Here is a 16,643-nt window from a genome sequence, read left to right as displayed (position 1 = left end):
TTTCTTCATTTCAGAGTACAGTCAAAAGTGTTTTAATCTTTCAGGAAACAAATGTTATCGTGAAAGTAATCTTTGTAGGTTGGTCTTCTACTGGTGCTTCTACTGTAAAATTCTTGTAACTTCCTGACAAAAAAATCTTATAATAATTTGATTGTAGTATGGGGACTAAATTTTTTAAAGGATATTGGACAAAAACAGTGCAATTTCTCTAGGTCTCTCATGTGTACATGGAATGAACTGAACTTTCTGTATTTGTTTTAGAATTTTTTTTTCATTTTATGGTAAGAATAATCCATAGTGTCATGAACTCTTCTTGACAGTACTAGAAGAGGAATCATGGCAAGAGAAGAAAGGGTGTTTACTATTTCCATCATGTTGACTGAATAGTCTCCCAACACTTGCCTTTCAAAAGAATGCTGTTTGGCAATCAGGATCTGTTAGCCATTTTGTTTCTGTCCTATTATACATGTAATTGGAACTGTCAAATATAGTGACCAAAAATTATTAGTTTTACTATAGGAATGAAAGTAAGCTATTAAGGCCCTAATGTGAGAAAGCATTTGAACGTGTGTCTAAGTCCATCCATGTACAGGAAAGCACTTAAAGCATGTGCTTAAGTGTGCTTTCTTGAAGAGGAGGCTTTCCTGAATTAGGGCCTAAGGCACTGTGCAATTTCATCTGAAGATCTTAAAGCACATTCAAAATATTATAATAAATAAGAAAAAAATGTGCAAATTGTGTGCTGAGTTCTGTTCAATCACCAATAATATGAAACAGTTCAAAATGTAAGTGACAATTCTAAGCACTCTGTTAGTTCTGAAAGTGCAGTATGTCCTCTGAACTGGTACACATACAGACTGAGTAATGGAACAGAAACTTGTATAATGCACAATCAACCTTCCTGCAGAAAGTGTTGAAGATACCTTGAAGATGTCTCATTTCCTGCATAGAGCCAGCTCTAGCCATTGCCAATTTACACCAGCCAAGGATGTGGTACACAGTGTGAAAAAGTTTAAGGGTTGGTTGAAAGCACCTCAGAAAGATTTTTAACACATAGATTAACTGAATGTGTGAAAAAACAGATTGGCAAAACAAGCCATAACAATTGCTACATAGATATATAGGCAATATACACAATGTCCCAAGAGAAAGTATACAGGGATAAAAACATAAGATACTAAATAAAAGATACTAAGTTGCACAAATATGTCATGGTTTTCATATACACAATATGTATGTGAAAATATATGGAGAATTTAATTGAATGTTTAAAGAAAATGTCTGTAACGAGCCCACTCACAGATTGCGAAGCCAGAAGTAACCATAGTGAATATGTAGTCTGACCTCCTGCATAACACAAGCCATAGAATTTTCCTGAATTAATTCCTGTTTGAACTAGAGGACATATTTTAGAAAAACATCCAATCTTGATTTAAAAATTGCCAGGGATGGGCAATCCACCTTGGTAAATTATTCCAACGGTTAATTACTCTCACTGTTAAAAATGTGCACCTTATTTCTTGCTGTATTTGTCTAGCTTCAATTTCATGAGTATGAGCAGACATGATTCCTCTCTTAACAAGTTCAGCCTCAATCCTGCAATTCTTTGTGCTTCAATGGACTGCTACCCCATTGATGTTGTGTTCCATGTATGTGTAGAGGTTTGCCAACAAAGAATAAATGGCAGGATGAGGGTACAGTGACCATATTTCCCAAAGGGAAAACAGGACATCATGCGGGGCTGGCCCCAGCCCTCTCTGCTCCTGCGGGGCTGGCCCGAGCTGTTCGTCCAAGCCCTCCTCCCCATACTAGACAGGGTGACCATATTTCCCAAAGGCTGGGACTGATGTAGCTGCTCGATTGAGCCCTGTCTTCCTCCAGTGTGAGGCTGGGGCTGGCATCACTACTCACTCAAGCCCTGCCTGCCCCTGCCGGAGCCCTGTCTCCCCGCTTTGCGGGGCTGCATCGCCACTTGCCCCCCTGCACGTTCCTCCACACCCCCCTTGATCAGTTGGCAAGAGCAAATGGTACAAATGTCCACTTTTGCCAAAAAAGTCAGGATGGCAGGGACAGGGCTTAAAAAAGGGACTGTCCTGGCTGAAACGGGATGTATGGTCCTTCTAGATGAGGGCCTTACACTCAATTTTTCTTTAACTATAACTTAGTTAATTTTATACTCAGTCTTTACATGCATATTCAAGTTATAAAAGAAATGAGTAACAAATAGCACCTTCTCACTTGATATCTGCTCTCTGTGGGCCAAAGTTTGAAAAAATGGCTAATTAATTCACTGAGTTTATATCTTTTGGTTAAAGATTCTCTACCACTTGTGGTTAAACCTCATATTGGTAAGATTTTTTAAAATCTATTTATTTTACTACTTCAGTTATGGAATGCTTTTCTAGCTACTCAAAAGATTAATAAAGATGATCTCTGTGTTGAAGAAGAACTGAATGAATATCTGTGATGGAGTGATTAGGCCCAGAGGCCCCTTGCTGGGGGCCTCAGTCTCTTGCCACACCTGTCCCAGAAAAGGAGCAGCAGAGGAGTTCTCCAAGCAGCCTATAGTGGCAGCAGGGAAGCAGCCAATCAGGGCCCAGGAGGGCCATATAAAAGGAGCTGCAGAGCCAGAGACAGTCAGTTCCTTGCTGGAGTAAGAGGAGTGCAGGTGATACTCATGACTGGCCAGTGGGAACTGCAGCACCATGGACAGCTCAGTGATGGCATGCACTGGGAAAATGAGGAATCTTTCCTAGCTGGCTGCTGGGCCTGCAGTTAGAGGATCCCTGACGTACGGGTGAAGCTTTAGCAAAGGATGGGGCCGGGGGGAAGTGGCCCCGTGAACTAAAAGCAGTGTAGTTAAAGGGACATGGTGGCATGTGGCTGCTATTTTTAGGGTCTCTGGACTGGGACCTGGAGTAGTGGATCCCTCCCATAGGTCACTGGGGAACTGGCCTACAATTGAAGGGAAATTGAACTACTTAGCGGCCATGGTGAGGCCAGAATAGACCAAGAGGGTGAAACCATTGCCTCCCAGAAGGAAGCCTGATACCAGGGCTAAGACTATTTAAAGACTGCAGACACACCTGACCAGAAGGGGCACTCATTAGAGCTGGATGCCACCCTGTTACATCTATCCAATTCATTCCTTCCAGGGTTGAGTATATTTACTTTTAGTGTCTGCAGCTGGTAAACTTTATGGCAGTAGCCCAGAGGTTTTCAAACTGGGGCATGCCCTCTTGTGGGGCATGCCCTCTTGTGGGGGAGGAGGGGAGCATGGAGGAACGTTTGGGCCAGCAATACCAGGTGGCTCAGACTGGCGACATACAGCAGGACTCAGGGATACTTGCCACCTCCACTCTGTTACTCACCTCAGTGCACCACCCAGCCTGACTACAACCAAAAATTGTGACTCAAAGGGGAGGCTCAGCTCAAAAAGTTTGAAAACTGCTGCCAAAACAGTAGCCAAATATGCTAAAAGTGTAATATTTGAACCTAATCAATATTATTTGATGATGACCTACCTTTTTATTTGTGGGGTCTACTTACTACTCAAGCTGATTTGAAGTTGTTTGTATCTCAGACAAGGACCTAATGAACATTAATAACCTTTCTGCTTTTACAATAAGTGAAAGACCTACTTAGGATCCTGTTTCAATCATTTGTGTTATTTTTCTTTTAAATTAAAATTGAAAAAAATGTGTGTGGACTCAGACATATTTCCATACTAAAGAATTATCACATTTCCTCTATGACTGATGCCAAGAAAATTAGTCTTGCCCATTCTCTTTTTAATAAAACTCCACATTGGCACTGAAAGATTAAGGGGAGCTAAGGAACTCAATTAGTGTACCCACCTGGAGAATGGACCAGGACTAATTTAGAATGAGTCCCAGCTAGAGAGGAGCTAGGTGGTTACTACAAAGGAAAAGCTTCAGAGTGGAGGTACAAGAAAGTATGTGGGCCTTGGAAGTCTTGCCTAAGAAGATGCTCTGGTAAGGGTCAGCAAAGACATGGAGCAAGTTCCAGTGGGGAGCTCTGATAAAAGGGCAGGAGCTGGACCTAAAGGGAGAGAGTCTTGGAAGATGTTCACCTGAGGAATGGAGCAGGGGAAAAGGTCAAGCCCGAGGAGGGCAGAAGTTGGTATAAGTTTATATCTGCCACTGGAATTGTTGGAGGACCCTTGTGAGCCTTGGGCCTGAAGAAGGGTGAATCTTGAGAGGCTGTGGAGCCTGAGAAGAATGCAGATACACAATGCTCCCAAGAAAAGGCTGTGGGAAAGGTCTGCTGACAGGCTAAGGCAGGATAAGCCCAAGAAGGTAGAAGAGGATGGGTCTGAATGGACAGTCCTTGGCTGCTCACTATAGAATCCCTGGGCTGGAACCCAAAAGACACTGAGGGCCTGGGTTCCCCTATCATGCACTGAGGAAGGTTGTGGGAAGTCCCTTGACATAAGGAGATATGGACTCTTGAAAGCCCGGAATCAAGAAGGTGTATGGATCATGGGGCCCTGAGTTGTGGGCTAAAGACCTGATGTAAGGACACTGGATTATATTGTTGGTGGAACTTTCTGTTAAATCAGGAAGGGGCACCAGAGATTGGGGGGAAACTATAAGTACCTGGCTGGAGGGCGGAGTTATGAGAAGAGGATGACCAGAGAAGGGCTGGAGCAGTTATCTGTGGGGGGTATTAGATGAAGAGAGCTATACCATGCCTAACCACAATGTGGTGGCTGCCAGTAGTGAGTCCACTCTTCTACACGCACATGTTCACTTCTAAGTGAATCTCCTCTAGCTGTCAGGAGGTTTTATCATTCCCTTTTGGAGGCTGGAATCTGTAGGGTGATCAGATATAAAGACCACAGTATAAATGCTCAGTTAGATCAGCTACTAGACCAATGGCTACCTTTTGCACCTCCAATATGTTTTATTTTATGTTATATATGGTCTCCAAATTAATAATTTTCAACATTCACAATATATCTTTTGCAGTGAATCTAGATTCATGAACTATAAAACTGTAAAAACACATACAATAACGTAAATTGCTTTAATGCTAATAAAAAGAATAATTGCATAGATACTGCATTTACAATGTGGTCAAGTTATGGCTGCTATGGAACACTTACCTTTGAATTTCTTGACTTTTAGATGCAATGGGAAGAAAAAGAATATTAAGGTATTTCTTGGTTTTCTTTTAAGTTGAAAAAGAAGCTGCAGTAAGCATGTAGGCAAGATACATTCTTAAGTACACGGGATCTCATAGTAAACTAAAAACAGCTTAATTTATTTCTGTATATGGCTCCCCAGATAAATGCATGTACATGAGGGTATATCATTATGGGCTTGTCTATGTTAGCAGATTTAGAACCTGTCACATATAGTCATGTACACTGGACTTAAGCATTTTCACCACACTGATTCTGCTCACCCTGTACTCAATGGCAAATCTTCCCGTGACTTCAATAGTACAGGGTTGGGATATATGTCCTGTAGCTCTGCTCTGCCAAAGTCTTCTGGACCTGGTGCTCAAAGCACCTGACTTCCTGCTTCATTTCTAGCAACACAGCTGGTGCACCAGTGCTGAAAAAGAGGCACAACATTTGCTGTTGTAGAAATAACAGAGGTCCACAACATGACCTACACTGAAAAAGGAAGTGGAAACTCATGGATCAAGAATGAACGGTATGCAATATTCAAACACTTATGAAGTCATTCTTTCTAAACCAAATTTCTTTAGGCTGCAGGTTTGTCATGGTGGTCATGGAAGTCACGAATTCTGCAGCAGCAGTAAAGTTTGGGTGTGGGAGGGGGAAAGGGGTTGGGGCACGAGATGGGGTGAGACAAGCTCTGGGTGGTGCTTACCTCAGAGGCTCACCGAAAGTGGCAATGTCCCCCTCGCTCAGCTGCTACGTGGAGGCATGGCCAAGCAGCTCTGCACACTGCCTCCACCTGCAGGCACCACCCCTGCAGCTCCCATTGGCCACGGTTCCTGGCCAATGGGAGCTGCGAAGCCAGCGCTCTGGGTGGAGGCAGTGTGCAAAGCTGCCTGACCATGCCTCCGCCTAGCAGCTGAGCGAGGGGGACATCGCTGTTTCCAGGGAGACCGCCCAGGTAAGTGCTGCCCAAAGCCCATCTCATCCCATTCCATGCCCCAACCTCCTGCCCCCTCCCACACCCAAACTCTGCCGGTGCTGGATGGGAAGGTGCAGAGCCAGGCAGGGAGCCTGCTGGCCCCGCCAACCCCCCACCCCATCACCAGAGGGGGTCCCAGGCCATGAGCTGCCACCCGTGTCCCCCACCCCTAGCTGCCGGGCCACCCTCCTCCAGCACCCACGGGGGCCCCTGGACAGCCTTCCCCTCCCCCCCAACAAGTTTTATTCACTGATATTTTTATTAAAAGTCATGGACAGGTCACAGGCCCATGACCTGCCATGACTTTAACTAAAAATACCCGTGACTAAAATGTAGCTTTAGTCATAAGGCCTTTGTTCTCACTAAGGACTAAGGGCCCACCTCTGTTCTCTCCTATGTTCATCTTCCATTACTTCACTGGTGTGTAATTAAGCATTAGAAACTTAAAAAATAAAGTTTTGCTCTTCACATAAAAATGTACATGCAAAAATACCTTAATATAATTTTTATACGGTCAGAAATCAAAAATGGTCATTTAAACATGCAGAATTAATACAGTCTTTGGGCTGCATGAGAAACTTCAACTCAAAGGGTAACATTTTGTAAAAAGTTGAAAAGATGAGCTTATAATGAAGCATTGCTTCTGCGATAGCATAATATCCTGAAGGTATTTGTCGTGTCATTGAGGATGACACATTTTCCCTCCATTGCAGCATTCCTATAGACTGCTCCAGGAAATCAAGCTGTGACAAACATCTGGATACCTCTGTACACAAATGGCATCACATTTAAAGATGAGCAGCTGGCAACAGAAAAATCAGTGGTCCATGTAAGATTACACATTACTACATGTTCTCAGTTCAACAGGAATATGAAGAGACTGAACTGCTGACGTCAACTGAGATTTGTGTGTCAGCAAATGTTCCTTTTCATGCCACAGACCATTCAGCCATGAAAAACTTATCTGGAGAACAATCTAAGGGATAGCTGACTAATATTTTTCCATTTAAAAAAGCTGTTATGACTGCATGCTTTGAAGAGCACAAGGAAATGGGAGACAATGGCACAAAATACTGTCTGCATTGAAATGACAGGTGTATAAGCCTAATGCATTCAGAGAAATCAGACCAGCCTAATCTTAAGAAATTCATCAGGCTGAAGCTATTGAAGCAACTGAAAGAGTTATTAACACAAAGTAGAGGTTGCTTCGTTATTTGTCCAACAATGGGCTATGGATTCCTGGGATGAGATTTTCCATAAAAATGAAGCATGAGAAAACGGCAGCGCTATCTTTGTGAAACCAGAGCTCATCGTCAACACAACATGTATGATGGAGCAAAAGAGTATCGGTCTTGACCGTCAATATGGACGATATCTACATAACATCCATTTATAAGCTTCCAGGGGAGCGATTTGCCTTGGAGTCCAGGAAATTTAGATCACAACAAAGCACACATGATCACTGGTGACTTCAATAGCCACAGCTTCACATGGGGTTATAGCGAAAACAATGAGAATCGTGACTTGGTCAAGATGTGGACCGAGGTATAACACCTAAGTCTGATCCATGATTCAAACCTCCCCGGGTCATTTAATAGCTCCCGATGGAAAGGAAGATATAATCCAGACCTTGCCTTTGTTAATAGCAACATAGAAGTTATGTGAAAAAAAGATGTTGGAACCCATCCTGCAAATACAACACAGACCAACTGCAATCAGTGCCACAGCAGCCATAACTCCAAATTTGACATCAATGCGTAAACACATCAATTTCAAGAAAGCAAATTGGAGCGGCTTCTCTGAACACCTTGACAAAAAATGATTCGCATGGATCCAGCCTCAGAGAATTACAATCTGTTTGTGAATCGTACTGCACAACACCTCCAAGAGGTATATACCTTGAGGATGTAGAACTGAGCACATAGTCGGCTTCACTCCCTTGCTAGCAGCCGAATATAAAAAATACCAACAAATGTTCCAAAGAGACCCCTTTTGGGAAGACCCTATTGTGGCAGGGACAGCCTTAACAAGCTTCAAGAAGAAAGGCAACAGAAATGGAAGGAATACACGACCCACACTAGTAGGAAAGCATGACTGACCATTCACAAATTGAATAATGATTCAAAGAAAGTAGAGCAACATCATAGACAATCCGGTGACAGACCAGCTTCTGCTCAGTGTGAAAGCTCTGAACAAAAAGCCTAAAATATTAATTAGACAGCAAACTGATCTGGAAGAAAATTGTTTCAGTGCACCATACACAATAGATGAACTCAATGCCAGAATAAGTCACTTGAACAGCAAAGCACCTGAACTCAACATATATGCATGGAGCAGATTAAGCAATCTGGTACTGCAACCAACTTATGGGTATTGTACCTTTTTAACAATTGCTCATCAACCCTTAGAATACCTAAATGATGGTGACAAGCCCATGTGATAGCTCTGTTGAATCCAGGGAAGGATGCCTCTGACCCAAAGAACTTCAGGCCAATATCACTTCTATGCCATCCTTCAGGCCAATATCACTTCTATGTGGTATGCACACCCCATCCTCCTTTGGGGCATGGCAGGGTTGTGAGACCACCATGGTTACAGTCTTCCTGGGAGTCTTTAGGCTGCAAGCAGCACAGCCCAGAGGCCAGAGACAGTATGGTGGCCCTTGGGGTCAGGGCAGTGCAACCTAATGGCCAGAGTCAATTACAATGGGCTTTGCATTCAGGGTAGCACGGCCTAGCGGCCAGAGTCAATATAACAGCCCACTGACACAGGGCAGTACGGCCTAGTGGCCAGAGTCAATTACAGTGGCCCTTGCGTTCTGGGCAGCGTGGCCTAGTGGCCAGAGTCAATGTAACAGCCTCGTTGCCAGGACCAGGGGGTAGCCATCAGTGGGGCGGCAGCCTGGGTAGGGGGGCCTGGGCCCACCTGACTCCACTGGGCCCCGACCCAGGGCCCTAACAGTGGAGGAGTGGTCTGCCAGTGGGTCAGCTAGAAATCCCATGGAAACATGCTGACCTTACATGGGTGGGAGATACCATTCGCTCACCCTCCCTAGGTCACTTCCTACCATGCTTCCAGAAGCTGCAGTCCATGGGGCATCAGGGTCTCTGGACTCCTCAGTGCAAATGATTCCCTGGGACTCCATTGGCCACAGACCTGCAGTCCTGCTCTCAGGATCTGTGGCTCTCTTCAGCTGGAGCCTCCGCCAAAGGTCTTTCCCCTCCAGCGGTCAGCCTAGAATGAGCTGGGCTGCTCCCTCTTATACTGAGGCAGCAGCTGGTGCATGACCAGCATAGTCTGAGGGGCAGGACTTCATTCACCCATAGTGTGGGGTTAACCCTCTCTTGTCCAATGCATGGTATGCACACATACCTTTATAAACTCCTCATTCTCAGTCACCTCTCAGCTCATATCGAACAGCATCTAATACTAGAACAAGCCAGATTTAGACCAGGAAAGTACTGTACTGCCCAAATAGTAAATATCACCCAACATATTGAAGATGGATTCAAGTGAGGAATGAACAGGTGCTGTGTTCATAGATCTATCAGCAGCATACAATACAGTCAACCACAAAATTTGCTTGCCAAAATCTACAATATGATGCACAACTAACACCCAGTGCAGCTTTCTCTTTTGGAGAACAGACACTTACATAGAACTGTGCAAGAAACAGAGCCATTGGAGACAATAACTAAATGGTCTCCCACAGGACAGTGTGTTAGCCCAATCCTCTTCAACATATATACCAATGACCAGCCCATACAGAGCAACACAAGGAGCTTTATATACGCCGATCTATGCATCACTTCACAGGAGAAGGACCTTGCCACTGTCAAGAATAGACTGAAATGTTCACTGAGCAACCTCTCGACTTATTACAATAAGAACCAGCTGAATATGGTTGCCCTGGGGGTCAGGGCAAGAATATGACAACCTGACCAAGACACAGGTGATGGCCTTTCACCTACGCCATCAAGATGCCAAGTGGAAATTAAACATCACCAGGGCGGAATCCCATGGGCTAATCATCTGAACCCTGTCTACTTGGGGTGACATTTGACCAGACCTTTTTCTTCAAAGCACATGTAGAGAAGACGAAAGGGAAAGTTACCACCCATAACAACATCCTCAAAGCTGGTCACCTCAAAGTGGGAAGCCAATCCATTTACTTTGTGAACCACAGCTACCACCTTGTGCTACTCCAGAGCAGAGTATGGCTGTCCAGTGTGAGAACAATCTTGCCATGATAAGAAATTAGACCCCGTTCTAAACAACAGTTGTCACAGAATAACCGGAAGCCTAAAGACAACACTAAAGGAAAGCCAGTACTTACTGGCTGGCATTGCACCACCTGATATCAGGAGGAAGGTAGGAAGCCGAAGGAAAAGATCACAGCAGATGGAAGATCCAAGACATCTATTATATGGTCACACAGGAGTAATCAAATGCCTTAAATCGCAAAAGTGTTTTGCCTTTGACTCCAGCAGCTGGTAAGGCACAACTGAAGTTATGGAATGAAAGACTATATGTGCAGTCAGATGCACTGAAATAGAGCTGGATCCTCAGGAGGACCTTCCTGGAGGGCTGATACAGATGGTCAATGTGGCAATGCCTGAACCACCTGCACACATAAACTGGCAGATCAAAGACTATATGAGCAAATGGGGCTACTCTAATTACAAGAATATATTCAAGTGCGGTGAAGTGCAGACTATGGAGCACCTGCTTGTTTGCCAACTCTTTGGGGACACCGGTACAATGGAGGACCACACTGAAGAAACAGAAAGAACCATAGCTTGTGCACGGTTCTGGAAAAACATTTACTTTGCGGCAAGGACATGAGAAGAAGAATTATTTGTCCATAAAGGAAGGCATGGTTCCATATCTTTGTGAAACAAAATGAGATGCCAACAGAAACTCGGAGTAAGGCTATAAAGTTAATATGTCCTCTTAGCCTTTTGTGGTGGAGGGGATGAGTGGTGGTTTGATGGGGGCTGCGGGGGTCTTACTCCTTTTGGGATTTATGGAAACATAGTTTAAGAGTTATGCTATGAGGATTATATGATATTGCAGTTTGATATTTCCCTTTGGCTGAGCAGCTAGCCAATATTCAAGCCTTTGTTGGGTTTGTTTCTATTAGGAGGAGACATTTATAACACTTAGGTATTTCTTTAGTGCAATCCTTTTTCATTACACAGAATGTCCCTAAAGTCCTGTTTCCCTGAACATAGTAGGACCAAACTGGAGGCAACTTCCATGCTCTCAATTTTTAGGAAGGCCTTTCCAGCAGTCCTGTGCCCTAAAGGTGCTCTCTCAACTACCTCTTGGGGTTACACTCCTGCAGCTTCTCTCGCTGCCTGCTAACTTCTTGTTTCTTTTCAAACACACTTGGACACAGCTGCAACCAAATCAGTGCAAGAGTCCCTGAATTTGAAATCGGTCCCCAAGCAAAATCCTTGTGCCACATGGCTCATCTTCTACTCAGGTCTGAACATGATGGTCTGTGTCTTGGGAAGTGGCTTTTATTGTTTCAGCTGTCACTAAACTAAGGGGCATTGAATTTCTCCCTCATTTAGCCTGATTAATAGATGGCTAGCATGCCCAGTACACCTAGGTGCTGGAACTAGGGGGTGAGTGGTGCTGCCGCACCCCCTGGCTTGAAGTGGTTTCCATTTTATAAACAGGGTTTACAGTTTGGTTCAATGGCCCTCAGCACCCCCCACTATACAAATTGCTCCAGCACCCCTGCTGGTGCACTCCAGCGAGGGCTGTCATTGCTCACAGGTCAACAACTTGCTTGCTGACAGCCACCAACACTCCAGCACCACAGTATAATGCAACGAAGCCTCCCTGGATTTGTAATTTAATTGTATTAAGGATACATGTCCGGTGCATCTGGTTTGGACAACAGCTTTGGTTTGGACTGCTGATCCATCACGGGGGAGGATGCTTAATCTGTGGTAGTGCCATTTCACTTGTAAATACCTTAATTTGTTTAATCAAAAATATGGCTGCATACCATTAACAGCGCATATTTTTGTATTGAGGAGAATTCTACTCACCTCACGCTTCACATATAAATCTCTTTATTAAAAACAAACGTACAGTAGACCATCTATAATTTCTCTATTGACTGGGAGACCCATTGTGAATTACTCAATCTTACAGGTTAGCAAGTAAATCAATATACACACAGTGTAATGGTGATGCATAACTCAATGAGAGCTGGGGGGAAATTTTGGAATAGCACTTTTTTCAGTGAAAAATACAAATTTGGATTGACTGAACCGTTTCATGAGTATGTCAGTTCTGGTAAATTGCTTTGGTTAAAAAGAAAAATCTTTGGAGATGTCGAGATGTCAAAATGACCCATTTTGCAATTAATGAATCAAAGGCAAAACACTTTTGCGATTTAAGGCATTTGATTACTCCTGTGTGACCATATAATAGATGTCTTGGATCTTCCATCTGCTGTGATCTTTTCCTTTGGCTTTCTACCTTCCTCCTGATATCAGGTGGTGCAATGCCAGCCAGTAAGTACTGGCTTTCCTTTAGTGTTGGCTTTAGGCTTCCGGTTATTCTGTGACAACTGTTGTTTAGAACGGGGTCTAATTTCTTATCATGGCCAGATTGCACAATGGGTGGGATTTTGCACAATAATCTTATCATGGCCGTTTTCACATTGGGTGGGTTTTTTTCTGGGCTGGATTCACACATTCTAGATTCAAAGATTCTAAATCTTTAGCCCAGAGGCTAGGGCACTTCCTGGGATATGGGAGACTCAGATCTAGGGCAGGGATTTGAACACAAGTCCCCCCCTATTCCCCGCTGAGTGCGCTAATTCCCAGGCTTTGGGTGTTCTGGGGTCGAGTGTTCTCATTCTCACCTACTGAAGCTGTTCTGTTCTGAATAGTTATTGGGCCAGAGAGAGCCGCTGTAGCCCAGTGTTTAGGAAACGCCCCAGGGGAGGGGGTGGGATACCGGAGTTCCACTCACTGCTCCTCTATTTTGTGAATCTAGCTCTTCGTTTCCTTTGCTTTTATTCTACCTATCCAAAACAAAACACTTCATTCAACCTGAAACATTTTCTGACCTTCAGTTTGACCTGAACCAATTTTTTTTCTTTGGAACAGTCAGCAAACTGAAAAATCAGTATTGACAACTCTAAACTCAATTTACTCTGTCCATGTATTTAAACAAGTGTAACATAGCTTAATACATTTAATGATATACTAATAATGAACTGTATAGTTTGCTAGTCAATAAGTCTTAGTAATATGAGACTTCAGTATAATATTCTGCTGTTCATCTTTGAGAAATCGGGAGAGACTGCTGTTTAGTGTGTAAACTAGTGATGTGGATAAGGGAGGGTCCACTGTGAAATCAGATGTAAGTGTAGTTTTTACTACTGTCTCTAGGGGGCAAGCTCTGGAAGCAGAGACCTCAACATATCACAAAATGAGGCCCCAGTTTTGTAGCATATTTAAAGCATTTCCAGTACATTTCTCTAATCTGAAATTATATGTTTTAGAAGAGTGAGTTTCTCATGGAAATATATAGCCTCATGGTAAAAAAAAAAAAAAAAAAAAAAGGAACTTTGTGTTACAGTGAAAGAACCACACTGGGGAAAACTCCATTCCATTGGGTGAAAACATAGCATACGATTTTAGAACATAAAGCAGCATATATTGTGAGTATGTAATCACAGAAATCAGATCTACAACAGACCTATCAGATTATCCAGTCAGTTTCCTTGTCAAGACTGAAACGAATTTTGCACAAATTTTATATATGTTTTGTAGGGAGTGTTTGTGCTTTCTGCAAATCTGAAAAACACACTTTTGAATAAAAGTAACTACTCTGTTTCAGAGGTGAGTATGGGAGGGATGAAATCTCTCCACTTTGTCATAACAGGCCAGGTAATGGATTAACATAATCAGTGTTGGTCTTCTCTTATAGCTTATTCTTATTTGGGTTTTACAAGAAAAATGCTATCAAGCTTTGTAATCCAGTGCAAGCAGGGCAATCAATGGCAAAACCCACATTGACTTAAGTGGGCACAGGATCAACCCTTGGATTGTAAATTCTTGAGGCAGGGACCCTGTTTTACAGTTTTTGGAAAGCATCAAGCACATTTGACATTATAAAAAAGAATAATAGCTTTGGATAAGTCTGATCTAAAATAATCCTGGCCCTTGATTCAGAAGCAATCTCTGATGGTTGGAACATTCTAACAAACTATTGCTTAAAATTTACCAAACATACTGCAAGGCTCCCTAGCTTAAAATAGAGGATTTAGGGTTTTTTTCTATGGCTTTTTAATCTAAGGCATTCAAATTTTTCAAGAACAGATTTGCAGGGTAAGGAAAAGAGGATTCATGCTGCAGTGGCAGGTCTCCATGTTATGCATTAAGGGGCAGATAATACCAGGTATGAGTATCACCAACTATTATCCTAGTGGAGATTGTAACCTAGAGAATACAGAAAGGACTTTCTTTACTGAAAACTCTTGTACAGTAAATGCGATATCCCTCTTTTGTTAAAAACAAACTTGTTTGTAAATGAAACATTGAGATTCAATTAAAGTAAAAATCCATTAGAGCAGTTCCAATAACACTAAGGGTCCATAAAAGTTTGGATATATGAGGCCAGTCAGACAGTACTGTTGTGGCCCACACCATTTCTAAGGACTTCTAATGCTGGCAAAACACTTCGACCAGATTCTCATCTTATTTATACTGGTTTTGTACAGTTGTAACCACATTGATTTCATTGCAGTCATTCCAGATTTACACCAGTGTCAAGAATCAGGCCCTTTATGTCCACATGCGGAAATTCTGTGACTATTGCAGATGAATTGTTAGTGCTCTTATGGGTGCCCCATCTCTGACAAAGTCTCAAAAATGCCTTTGCTCATGTTGGTTTAAATCTGTTTCAGGGCTACTACAGTAGGAATCCAGCGTTTGCAACTGTATTGATGCAGCTGTTCCTCCCAGTGCAATCCCACCATGCTCCAGCCTTTCCTTCAGCAATTATTAAGGATGAAACTCCCTCTGCATTCTCTCTTCCCTGCCATGCTGAGGGTTATTGGCATTCAATTCTGTGAGATGATCACCTCCCCACCTGGATTCAGCCACTGAACTAAACCATTGGAACTACAAACCAAATTAGCAAAAAATAACTATAATATTAGTATTATGGGATGGCTGGTAGCATACCTCTTATAAAGGTCGACTGACATTTCCCATTATAAGAACCTTTTACAGTTGCATATAATTTTGTCAAAATCTAACTGTTTGGGTTGAAATTATCCATTCTAGCTCTGCCTCAGCTAGAATCAGTCCAGCTGTTTCTGAGAATAAGGGTAGAAAAATATACAGTATTTTGCAATGACAGAAAAATGTGACCAATTATTTGAGAAGCTCGAGTGCCCCTATGCTTTGGATAAGGCCTTGATATTTGGCAAGGCAATGACCTTTGTGGCAGTGATGTGCCTTTTGCTGTTTCTGTGAAAATGCATCCAAATTTGGGAACATTATAAGCCTCTGAAAATAGCATTTCCACATGCTCACTAGAGACTTGCTAGAATTAAAGATTCCACCCTCACTGAGCATGCTCAAGCCTCTCACATCTCCGGTGCTGACCAGACTGGTCACGCACTATCCTCTACAGCGCAACTTTCAGGGTACATTATATATTGTTATCTCTTTTGACCCAAGCAGTCAGCCAATATTGTCTGTTGGACACTAGTCTCATGTGATGTAGAAGGTGGAAGGTACACAGAGAAAGAGGCAGGGAATTTCAAGGGAGGAAAAAGGATAGTACGATGGTAGTGTAGTTGAATGCTGCCCTGGGAATCTGGATTCTACCCCTGCCTCTGCCACACAGTTTGTGTGTGATGCTAGGCATGTCACTTAAACCAAACTTTTCAGAGATGGTCTCTAATCCTGTGATCTTCATTTTCTAGGTGCTTAACTTAAGATCTTGGGGTCTGACCTGCAGACCTGCTGAGCACTCACAGCCGCAACCGATGTCAATGAGAGCTGTGAATTCAAAATGTAAACTCTATAATGCTAAATACTCGGAAAAAATCTGGCCTTAGGTGTCTCAAATTGGGCACTTAAAATATGTTTCACCTTAATTCTCTTTGTGCATCTATTCTCCATATATGAAATGGAGATAATACCATCCACTCACTTAATAGGGGCTTTGTGAAGGAAAAAAATAGTGTGTGAAGCACTCAGATACTACAGTGATGAGCTCCATAGAAAAGTTCATTATGAAATTAATAATCCTGTATTCAGATTATTTGAAAAGTGTGCAGTAGACAAAGCATGGGGTTACACACTGAGTAGTGAGCACTGTCAGTCCTGTGCACTGAATGAGGCAAGGCTCCTGTTGGAAAAAGTATATGATCATGTAATTAAAGGCTATATCACCATGCATACACACAGTGGGGCAACCCTAATTCTAGCATTTCCTAATGTTGAGTGCTTGAGATTCTAA

Source organism: Eretmochelys imbricata, chromosome 2 (assembly GCF_965152235.1).
Source record: "Eretmochelys imbricata isolate rEreImb1 chromosome 2, rEreImb1.hap1, whole genome shotgun sequence".
NCBI lineage: Eukaryota > Metazoa > Chordata > Testudines > Cheloniidae > Eretmochelys > Eretmochelys imbricata.
Note: the sequence above shows the minus strand (reverse complement) of the source record.